Genomic DNA, 12,278 nt, shown 5'->3' with positions numbered 1-12,278 from the left:
TTGATCCTTATCGCGGCAGGAATGGAGAAGAGAGGTGTATGACAGAGACAACACTTATGCGCTACACCAGTTGTGTCGCAGTGCAGACATGTAAGTAACTTTAAGGATCCTGTAGTGCTTGAGTCCCTGTGGCACAAATTCATTCTAGTGAAATGCCAAGAATGGCAAGGTATCTGTATAGCGCAACAAAACAAAGACAAGAAGAAATGAACACAAAAACAAGCACTTGTCTTCGTCACTGTTTCTTTTTGCGTCCTTGTTTTCTTGCGCTATACAAGTACCTTTCAGTGATGACTGACCAAAAAGCCCATATCGCCACCCTCGCCAAGAATTGGCACATAGGTAGTGGCCTGCGAATGGGGTTCAGTCCACAAATATAAAAAGTTTCAAAGATAGTGTTTAATCTCATGCCCTATTACATTAAAATATATATGTGCATTATCGACAATGGTGAAAAAGTATTACGAGGGGATTTTTGTGTCGAAATGTATTGCTTATTTACGTGCAAGAGGGTGCGCTTGCGAGCGCTAGGTCAGAGGACAACGTGCAGTAAATATATAGGCCGGTTTGCTTTATAATGGTGGTTGAGTATTTACGGGCAAACAAGACTTTTACGCTGGCCAAAATAATAATTTTATTGAGAGCGTACTCTTTTCCGCGAGGAAAACCTATAATGCTCCTTTTCAAAATGTGTGTACGATCATCAACGCTTTTTGCTGATTCACTTCAATTACCCTGAATACCAATTGAGCTGCAGAAGTACTACGAAGCAAGAGTGATAAATAAGAAAATAGGCCACACAATTCATCATCATCGTCATCAGCCCCCGCACTTCTGGACGAATGCCTCTCCCCGCGACCTCCAATTAACCGTCTCCGTCTCCTGCGCCAACAGATTTCAACTTGCACCAGCAAATTTTCTAATTTCACTACGATACCTAGTTTTCTGCCATCCTCGACTCTTGGCACCCATTATATAGCTCTAATGGTCAACTGGTCGTCAATCCTACGCATTACATTGCCTGCAGAGCTCCATTATTTCTCTTAATATCAATTAGAATATCGACTATCCCCGTATGTTCTCTGATCCACGCTGCTCTTTTTCTGTCTCTTAACGTTACGCCTAACATTCCTCGTTCTATCGCTCCTTGCGCGGTCCTTAATATATTCTCACGCTTCTTTGTCAATCTCCAAGTTTCTGCCCCATATGTTAGCGCCAGTAGAATGCATTGATTGTACACCGTTTTTTCAATGATAATGGTAAGCTTCCAGTCAGGACCTGACATTGCCTATCGTATGCACTCCAACGCACTTTTATTCGTCAGTAAATTTCGTTTGCATGATCAAGGTTCTCCGTGAGTAATTGATCTAGGTAAACGTACTCCTTCACAGGCTCTAGAGGATTACTGGCGACCCTGAACTTGTGTTCCCTTGCCCGCCTATTGATCATTACCTTTGTCTTCTGCACAATAACCTTCAACCGCATCCTTACACTCTCTCTGTTAAGGTCCTCGATCATTTCTTTGAACTCGTCCCCCATGTTGCTAAACTTGACAATGTCATCTGCGAACCGAAAGTTGTTCAGACAACCACCGATGATTCTCACTCTTAATGCTTCCCAGTTTAATAGCTTGAATACTTCTCCCAAGCATACAGTGAATAACATTGGAAAGATTGTGTCTTCCTGCTCGACAATTTCTTGATAGGTGACTCCCTATATTTCTCGGGGAAATCCAAGGTAGCTGCGAAATCTTTGTAGATATTTCCTAAGATATTCCGTATGCCTCCTCATTGACTCATTGGTTCAAAACTTTATTATTACAATAATCTGGGGTGCCCGCCTCTTCACCTAGACGTAGGTAGGGGGTGGGGACGAAGCAGTCTCCGCTGATTGAGGATGGTGAGTCTTCGTGGCCTCAACGGCAAGGTGGATTGCTCGACGCTGGTCGTCTTCAGCTTCGCTGTGGAGCAAGGCCTCCCAGGCTTCTCTGCTGTCAATGTTTTCCTTGGCCCCTAGGGAGCCAGCACATATGCTCTGCTTTAGACATCATCACCAATGTCTAGTGTCACTGCTCGCGCGTTCGACGTCGTCGTCTGCTTCCACAGCTATCTCCGTTGCCGCTCATCACGCCAGCATTCCCATATGCACCTGGCGCTCGTGCCACTGCTTGCCCCTTTGTCGTCGTCTTCTTCCACAGCTGGCTGCGATGACGCTCATCATGCTAGCGAACCATCTGCGAAGGCGGTGATGGCACTGGCCCACCGTAAGTCGGTGAGGTAATATTGGTCTCAATTTATTGCCTCAGTATATTACGCAATGAAAGCACGAGTGTATATAACGGACGTATAACACGAATGAATTCGAATGTATAAAAAAAATGTATGCGCGTACCTTTCGCCGTGATGAACACCGATCAAGGCAATGAATGTGTTCTTACCTTTGTTCAAAATTCTCTGTAACCTCTTTGTCGCTCATCCAGCTTCAGGAGTGGAATGGCGCATAATTTTTAAATCACAATATTACCGCCGTTTCATGCCATCGTTATCATTGCCTCATCGTAAGGCAGCGGCTATCATTCATCTGTGGTCACACCGTCATCGCCATGCCGTCATGGTCATCGTCGTCATTCCAGCTTTGTCATCCGGTTACAATTAGCATTGTCATCACGCTAGCGTCATCATCCCTTATATTACCTCATGTTGTCATCGTCACGTGATCATCATTATATCATCATCATTCAGGAATCATCACCTCAAGGTCGTAATGTCGTTGTCATCATTCCCCCTTCGTTCCATCGACGTCATTCCATCGTCGTCACTGTGTCGACATTCCTCAGTTATCATCGTGGAGACGTCGGCAAGCGAGTGCCACAGCAAAGTGGGATGGTGGCCGATTATGTCGCATGCAGCCGGAGCAATGGAAGTCTCAGAATGACCACTACAGGTGCTAAATAAACGCGACTGCTGAAATGAGTTGTGTGCTGCATTGCTAGAATGCTAATCACATCACCATCGACAGTCATCATGCGATAAATTCTAGCGTAAATTTTAATGCAATTACAATTCGTTGCTTCAGCCGTTTCAAATTTCTATCTATCTATCTATCTATCTATCTATCTATCTATCTATCTATCTATCTATCTATCTATCTATCTATCTATCTATCTATCTATCTATCTATCTATCTATCTATCTATCTATCTATCTATCTATCTATCTATCTATCTATCTATCTATCTATCTATCTATCTATCTATCTATCTATCTAATCTATCTATCTATCTATCTACGCCGGCCCAGTGTGGGCCGGCGTAGCTATCTACCACTGGTAGATCTATCTGCGTGGGCCTCTTGGCATGTGGTCGTGGTAGTGACCTCGTCGTGGTCGTTCAATCGTAGTCATTCCAGCACCGTGATGCGATTACTCATGCAGTCATTGTTACGCTTTCTACGCCGACCCAGCGCCCCAAGTTGTCTAATGCCATGGGCTTCTAAGCATGTGATCATAGTCGTAAAGCCATCGTGGTCGTTACATGGACGTAATTCCCGCTTTGTGATCCGTCTCTTTTGACATCGACGTCATTAAGCAACCGTAGTTCTGTCGTCATGCATTTGCACAATGCACAAACACTTGTCTAGTGTCGTCTGCGTCCTTGCACCTTATTTCACAGTATAGCGCTACAATCAGTCGATCAGAATAGAACCAATCACCATACACATGAAAGCTCCCTGGGAGCTTCACAGGCAGTATCCGTCTCATTAGCGCATTTCGAATGCTCATGCCAAATACAGTAGGGTTACTGTCCCATGTAAGATGCAGTGTCTGCCATAACTAAGCCTATATTCCTATACTCGTCGTAGACGTCAAACGAGAAGGCTAAGCGGACAGCGGCCATCTTAAGTCTCGTTCCAATTCACGCGAAGGCGTCATAGTAGACAGTTTCGCGAAGACAGAATCGAAATCAAATATTATGCAGGTTCTTTTTCTGTCCCAACAAGACGGCGGCTGACCAGGAGGCTTAGAAACTCAACAAAAACGTTATACGCACAAGAAAATGTAGACACGCTTTTCTATGCTCTTAATGTAAGTCACGTCGTATTTTTCATAGGTTCGTACAAGCAAAGATTTGAAATATAGAAATGATGTGTACTTTTCTCAATATTTCTTCGTCGCCGCGATGTGGCGTCAGGTCGTAAAAGCGTCTTCCAGACGCCTCCAAACACGCTCCATTGCTTTGCCTCAAAGCTGTCTCGGCTGTCTCCTTAGCTGTCTACGTAGGCTGTTTCCGATGCTGGCCAGTAGTGGAACACATCCTAAGTGATAAAGGAAATCTTCGCGTGTTCAGCAAAATATTGAGTAAATTCTGACACGCTTAATTTGAGGCCGTTATTTTTCAACAAAATTATTTTGCTTATGTGGGGTACTTCGGCATTGCAAGAGACGAAGACTAATCTGCATGTGCACCAGTGTCCAGGCCTCGAATTTCCACGATTCTAGCGCAGCAATATGGGCTTGTTCGTATTTCATGACACAGAATAAGCTGTAGCGCTAAACGCCACAGTGACAGAACCAGGCAGAAGAAGCGCTGCATATGTGTCTCCTTTGTTGTTCTGTCCCTGTGTTTTCTACCACTGCAACTAGTCCTTTTCACTATTTGCGCTGTTTCAAGAAAAATCAAACGGAACTTCAGGTGTCACAGTAGCAAGCCGCCAAAACAAATTTCAACCTTCAGATAGCGTGGCATTTACTTAGGTCATAGCACGCACGAATCGAGCGAGCTGCAGCAAGCAATATCCAAGACGTCATGATGTCCCTCACGAGAGAGCGCCATTCCAACTTCTCGCCGCTAGTTGACCCTGTAAGACTGGCCATCGTTTAAACAGACGCTTACCGCCATCCTGTGGGTGCCATTTTCTATGAAAGAGAAAATAACGAGCAGTCTGGGAACGAAATTAAATTCATTATTGTAAAAAGAAACATGGGTTGAAACATGGGAATTGAACATTCATGTAAGCGCGAAAATAACGTGTCAACGAAAAAGGAAACGCTATAGCATTGGTCATAATGGCCTTATGTACACTTTGTGGAATATCTGGTACATAAACCGTTCAAGCTCCTACCGCAATGCAGGCGTCGACGTATCTCTTTAGGCATGCACAGCTAAGGGGCAGATTAACTTGCTGGGTGTATGAAATGCCAAAATTCAGTTTCTACGTAACCAACCAACCAGGCTGGAAGTACCTGGATGCTGACGCAATATCTCAGCACCCATCTAAGCAGAATATTTCTGATTGAAGCATTACCTTGGTCATGTTTTGGGAGGGCCACAAGAGATGGTGCTGGGGAATTCGAAAGCTTACGCTCCTTAAATAAAAGTGCCAGCATCTCTCAAATAAAGCCACGTTATAGCCCACAGTTAAGGAGACGTGATGCATTTCAGAAGGCCTACTACATGTTCACCAGAATAGTTGCCCGGAAAAACATGAAGACGGATGCAGCCAATTACGCGAAGGTATGTAGTGTACACCAGATCGAAAATTCAATGTACAAATCTCGTGGGATTAGAATGCCCTTGCCGGAATAATTCATGATCACTTTAAGGACATTCATATTATTATCGCCGAGACTAAAAAGTGTTAGCGCCGCTAAAATACCCAATCTTTCTTAGTCACCATGAAAGAGTGCGCACGATTTATTGCAGCTAAAGATTAAATAGAGAACGCGAACAGCGTCGTAGACTACTGGAGCGTGTACTCTTCAAGAACGTGAAATTGTTTATGGCAGTGGATCGGCGTTCAGAAGTAAGGTGATATGAACTTGGAATAAAGAAAGCGGCATCGCACTCCGAGTTCGAGCGCCTTAACAGCGTGAGGTGAATATTCACCCCAGACACAGAACAAAAAAAAAAAAACATGGCCAGGCTTAGCTTGGTTGAGCCAAGAATGCGTTGCATATTGCGCGGCCGCACAGTATGCGGCCGCGCGCTACCGCGCGAGTTGGGGCCCAGCTTTTCCTCCGTGACGTCACGCGCCGGCGCAGCGCCCATAGCGGGAGGAGTGGGAGTCAGGTGGTGGCTGCGGCCGCGCGCGACCGCGCGATTTGGGGCCCAGCTTTTCCTCCGGCTGTCGTGACGTCACGTCACGGGGTTGCGCTCAAGGTCAATGGTGGCTGCCCGGGCGCGCCCAAGGGCTGAACTGAGTGATTGCAATATGCAACGCATAAAAGAATGAATACCACGCCATATCCAGCATTTGAGGGCGACATCGTAAACGTCCCAGGTACACCAGAAGGAAAGCTGAAGCAACTCTATTAAGAATGGAATAGTAAGACGATGCAGTAGATTTTACCATGCCGCAACTTTATGAATAACGTTAACTGCATATATACCTGCCAACTCTGTCATATTTTTCGGAGAAGTTTATGATTTTACAAATTTTTAGCGAAATCTTACGAAAAATAATTCTTGTCGTGAAAAGCTTTCCCTTGTGGATCTTACAGCCATCTATTACAAGTTTTCTGTTGCTGAAAGAACGGAAGAGCGGTACTTGCTTCGAGCAACATTTTACGACTTGCTGTAACAGGATCGGCAATAAGTCGCTAAAAAAAGTCATATTATATATGATGTATTTGTTCCTTCTCAGTTTTTCCTGTTTGAAGTTATGCTGCTTGCTAGGTGGTTCGTTCACAGGCAAACATCATCTTTAATAACGTACCGATGCATTCCTCAAAAAACATGTGCTGAGGGCAAGCTTTACAAAAATGCCTGCTATCCCTCCCCCTCCCCTCCCCCCTCTCTCTCGGTGTTGTATTCGCGAGATTTTACGAATCATAATGTTCACGTGTTGGTACGTATGACCTTAACGCTCACCAACTTATAGACGAGGGAAATAGGGCCGACATGGGCACCACGAACTTACATTTTGTGCTTCTACAGCTGTTGCAGATGGCACTATCAAGCCATGGTATGTCGTGGCGTCGACGTGTGTTGGCTTCCAGGAACGTTTCGCAAATGACACGGCGACTTGCCCAGCGGTTCTGGACTTATGGTAGGACTGCTCAGAGCTAGACGTGGCCGCACTGTGGACGACTGTCGACTTTCAAAGAACCGGATGGCAACGTTGGCTGTCTGGGGGGCGTTACTTATCTCAAAAAGCATCTGTTTCGTCTTTTCACATTCGTAGACTTACGCCGATATGGGTGCCACAAACTTACCTTTTGTGCCCATTTCTACAGGTTCATTATTCTAATCTTTTTTAGGCAAACCCTTGAAAATGTTGGCGCTGGATGCCACTTTGCTTTCCGTACGCTTCGTTTGTCATATAAGAGCAAAGCTTGCCGTATATGTTCATATTAATGTAACACTGCTACTTAGTGTGCGTGATATTAAACAAAGTGCAGGCCATTTGATTGAGGTTCAAGAAAAACAAATGCTTGAGTTAGGCGCGGACAGTGGAATATAACCAGACGTGAGAAAGGAGGAGAGAACTGTGCTGTCCTTTCTCGCGTCCGGTTAACTTGCGCTGTCTCCGTCCGGGGCAAGAACGAACCAGCCTAAATGGGTATCCTACTGCAATTGAAATGCGCGAGGCTGTTATGCCGATACCGTCAATGCAGCATCAGCAATATGGCATGCTTGAAGAAATTCCCATAATCCCACAAGTGCTTAAGAAGGAAATTACGGAGCTATCTTACGAAGTCACAACGGGTTTAAAATCTTATCGGTTTTAGCGCTAAAATAGCAAGTTAAAAATGTGACAACAGATGCCGAAACATTTTCGTCGAGATTGCCATCGCTGCAAAAGTGCTGCGATGGCTTAGAATAGTGATATCAAGTAAATAGCTTAGCATTCTACGGCATTTCGGACAACCACAATCAGACATGCACGTTATGAAAATAAGATCGTGACTTTCTGGTCCACCAAAGCAAAATTACGCTTCAGCCTACAACTAACGAAGGGACTCATAATATCGGTCTCAATGCTTCACAAAAAATCCCCCTACGATTGTGAAGTTTCTGTCGTTTGTTAAAAAGGCAGCATGTACTTACAACTGGCTGAGAACTAAAGAAAACTTAATTTAGAATTATGAAGACTATTAAAAGAAGACTAGGCTTGAAAGAAAAAAATTACGAAGACCCCATCTCAACATGACTTTTGACGGTAATGCGATTAGCATTGAAGCATTGTAGGGGCACACCGTATTGCTCTGGTGCGTGCGCGCGCGTGCGTGCACGCGTGCGCAGGAGGAGGAGGAAAAACTTCATTCTGGACTTGTAGATGCGCGCGTCGCGTGTGCGTGTCTGCTGAAGAAGAGAAGACACCTAAGGTATCGATCTCCACTGACGTGGGATGCTCGCTGGGCCTGATCTAGAGGAGTGGTTGCCCCGTTAATATGTGGTAGCAGGGGCGTAGCCGGGGGGGGGAGGTAGATGGGGCTTCAGCCCCCCCCCCCTCAAAATTTTTTCGTGGTGCCATGCACTGCTGACGAAAACAAACCCTGGCGCCGGAAAGCATTGTGGATTTTGTCTAAAATGACTTTTTTACGCTCGAAAGAACATTTCGGCGCGAACATTGCGAACTCGGGCTGGCTTTCGTGGGAACGCCCATGTACCTGGAGTCACAAAACAAAAAAATGTCCCACCCGCGCACAACGCTTCAAAAGCGTTTCGATGGCGAGCGGGCCCGTCGCGGCATCTCGCAGAGGCTGCGGAATCTACGGAACACATGGATTTCAATTACTAAACTTTATGGGTATAGCGTTCTGATAAACTTTTCATACGAAAGGTGCATTACCATTTCCAAAGTCAGTCTTTAGATTTCCCATTCCAGAACTTTGAGGGCTTTGTATCCTTATAAACATTTGACTCGAAAGCTAGATAGATAGATAGATAGATAGATAGATAGATAGATAGATAGATAGATAGATAGATAGATAGATAGATAGATAGATAGATAGATAGATAGATAGATAGATAGATAGATAGATAGATAGATAGATAGATAGATAGATAGATAGATAGATAGATAGATAGATAGATAGATAGATAGATAGATAGGTTCCAACGTCTGAAGGAGGTAAAGAATGCCAATCACATTAAAAACTAATTCAACGTCTTCAAGAAAAAAAGTGGGCTGCAATTTTAAATTGCAGTTAAATAAACTTCAGCAGGAGAATTAAACTGACATCTAAAAGTGTGACAGACACTCTACCAACATCACCAGGCGCACTTTATTTGACAAGCAGATGAGCGTGTTACAGTTGCGGCAGACTCGGGCGCCACTCCGACGTCTGCCCTTCGCCCAACGGCACCATCTGTAGGGTATGCGGAGAAGCAAGCCCCGATGCTCTGCATAGGTGCGATCCCAAATGCACGCTGTTCGGAGGCGACCACCTTGCGGCCGCCGAGGAGTGCAAGCGAAGATTTCAGACGCTGTATCTCGTCAGGCGCGAACGGGCTGAACGCTCCAGAGCCCTCAACGCGGAACATTTCCAGCCCATGGAGGGCGCGAATCAAGCCCGGCAAGCAACGCCTCAACGCCGATACGGTCGCCGCCGCTCCCGGCTCAGGGGGGAGATCCAGGTCTCGTGGCCGCTCCAGGGGTTGCTGTAGGGGTCGCGCCAGGGGTAATGCCAGGAGCCGCTCCGTCTCCAGGTCGGGCACAAGATCCCGGGTCCTATCCAGATCAAGGTTAGATCCGGTTTCAAGTGCCGCCCACGTTCTAGAACGCAGCCACCACCTGGACCTCAGCCCGCCTCCACATGTTGCAGGAAGCAGCTGACCCTCGTTTGGGCCGATCTGGCACGTCACAAGCTAGGCTCCAATACCGAGGCTGCTCCGACACCTCGTAAAGACCTTCCCCCCCATTCTAAGCAAGACAGGGACACGGCAGTCATTCGCTTACGCATAGAGAACGACGACCTCAAGAACACGATCAAGAGGCTAGCTAACGAAAGGGCAGAGATCAGGAAACTCGTTTCGAATGTGTCGAGAAATGGTGCGTCAGTCAGGGCAACCAGGACTCCAATCCCAGCTCCGGTACAAGGTACTGTGACGTCCTGCAAACGCAGGGCAGTAGTCAAACAAACACGTGAATCGGGAGTGTTGTCCTCAGAAGTGAGCGAGATTAAGCAAGCTCTCATTGGGCTGGCAGACGGCCTCAAACAGGTCACCACTAGCGTCAGTTTCCACACCGATAGCGTTCGCCAAATTCAGGTTGCACTCGGAGATACCAACAGGGGCATCAGAGCTCTCGCAGATTGCATCGAAGTCATTGAGGTGCGAATGGCTTCATCCGCCTCTATCGTACAACCGCTAACCGTTCCATCAGAATCCTCAACTGAGCGCATAAACTTTCTGGACACAACAATATACATTGACAATGGTGAACTAAAGACAACGCTGTATAGGAAACCTTTCGACAAACAACAGTACCTAGAATATACCAGCCACCATCCCAGACATTGCAAACAAGGCATCTTTAAATGCCAAGCCACACGACTACGTCGCATTTGCGTTGAAAACCAAGACTACATAGATAGACTCGATCACCTTAAAGAAACGCTATCAAACAGGAACCACCCAAACAGTGACCTTCAAACAGCTTACATCGCTGCAACCAAACTTGATCGAGCCGAGGTCTTCAAGCCCCGCCCGAAGATCACAAGAACAACAACGCCTCTTATTACTACTAAATTCTCAAACGCACTCCCAAACGTGAATAACATCCTCAGTAAATACTACCCGATTCTCACCAGCAACCAGAAACTTAAGAAGATTTTTCCCGACCCTCCCAGAGTAGCCTACAGACGCAACACTAATTTTAAAGATGTTCTTGTGCACACCAAACTACAGAAAAAGAAGAAGTTGGGAACCAATCCCTGTGGTCGCCCCAGGTGCTCTACATGCAAACACATTCAATCCACTACTACAGTAAAAAGTACAGCGTCGAATTACACACACAAGGTAACTTCGGCTTTCACCTGCACATGAAGCAATGTAGTCTACTGTCTAGAATGCGCCGCTTGTAGCAAACAATACATAGGTGAGACCGGACAACAAATCAATACAAGACTCAATGGTCACCGCGCGGACACAAAACACAATTTACCCAAAGCAGTAGCCAGCCACTTTAATGAACATGGACATATGTTTGACAAAGCAAGGCTCTATATACTACAAACAAATTTCCGTTCCCCTCGCGAAAGGAAGTACACGGAATCATACCTCATACACAAGTTTAATTGCCTACACCCGACAGGAATTAATTTGGCACGCGGCAACTTAGAATCTTTAAAATCTGTAACTTAAATCTGAAACTCTCATATCATCAACCAATACACAAAACACATTAGGCCACCAGCCAACTTTAATTCTTAACCTCACCTACTCTTTCATTTCGGAGGAAAAGGGGGGAGAGGGGGAGAAGGGGAAAACGAAAAAAAAAATTCCTGCCTACTACTCAATTTAATGTACTCTTTCAGGATTTTACGTCTACACCAAGTGTACGATCCCCTTCTTCCATGTACACTTGCCCACGCCCGCTTCTGCACGCGTCACCCTCCTGTTTGCTATACCGATTTCGCCCCCCCCCTTCCCCCTGCCCCCTTTTTTAGTCCTTTTTTTTTCTGAAACCCCCTCGACAACACATTCCGAAGTCAATATGCCTTTTTCGGCGCCTCAACCCGGAGTATCGCCTTCTGGATGCCGCCGTAACGACACCTACGTTAAGCGCCTGGGGCAGTGCCCCTTGAAAGACCATGCCGCTGCCTTTCAGTCACCCCACACATTGCACCGCAGACTCCTCGCCGCCACCTTAACTATTTCAAAATTACTCGACCTATTGCTTGACCGGCCGTTCTAATGCCTCAAAAACATGCCGCCAACGACTCCCCTGAATACCTCCTAACCTTTCGCATCCCCAACACGCTCCCAAGCCCCCGTATTTCTTAAAGATTTCATTTTTCTCTTTCTTTTTCTTTCACCCCCCCCCTTTGTTGTGTCTTGGTACGGCCCTGGCTCCCCCCTGCTTTTTTTTCCTTTTTTCCCCCTTTTTTCTGCTTCTATTTCTTTTCTTTCCTCCCCGCGTGCCCACTCTCACGCTCTTGTCCCTTCGTCTTGAGAATGAGGCTCACAGACGTCGGACGACAACGCCTGTTCCCTCTTGTAATCTCTCTCTTTAAAACCAGCCGCCAGCGACAACACCCGCACGTGACGTCACTGCACTAACCCTTTAAAACTAACACGCCGAGGATGACGAGGCCGCCTTTGACGAAGATAG

The 12,278-nt window shown here is 46.1% G+C and overlaps 1 protein-coding gene across 2 annotated transcripts in view; it reads right to left on the bottom strand.

Moving 5' to 3' along the window:
• LOC139055903 (polyamine-transporting ATPase 13A3-like) overlaps positions 1–12,278 on the bottom strand; it is a 220,057-nt gene that overhangs the window by 173,145 nt on the left and 34,634 nt on the right. The window contains exon 1 of one of the 2 annotated variants that reach the window (XM_070533537.1): positions 6,918–7,265. The exons of the other annotated variant lie outside the window; for it this stretch is intronic. The gene's annotated coding sequence lies outside the window, so the exon portion shown is untranslated. Of the gene's footprint in view, positions 1–6,917; positions 7,266–12,278 lie in introns of those variants that run through there. 2 annotated transcript variants of the gene reach the window in all.

Source organism: Dermacentor albipictus, chromosome 2 (assembly GCF_038994185.2).
Source record: "Dermacentor albipictus isolate Rhodes 1998 colony chromosome 2, USDA_Dalb.pri_finalv2, whole genome shotgun sequence".
Taxonomy (NCBI): domain Eukaryota; kingdom Metazoa; phylum Arthropoda; class Arachnida; order Ixodida; family Ixodidae; genus Dermacentor; species Dermacentor albipictus.
Note: the sequence above shows the minus strand (reverse complement) of the source record. Positions and strands in the feature narration are given on the sequence as shown.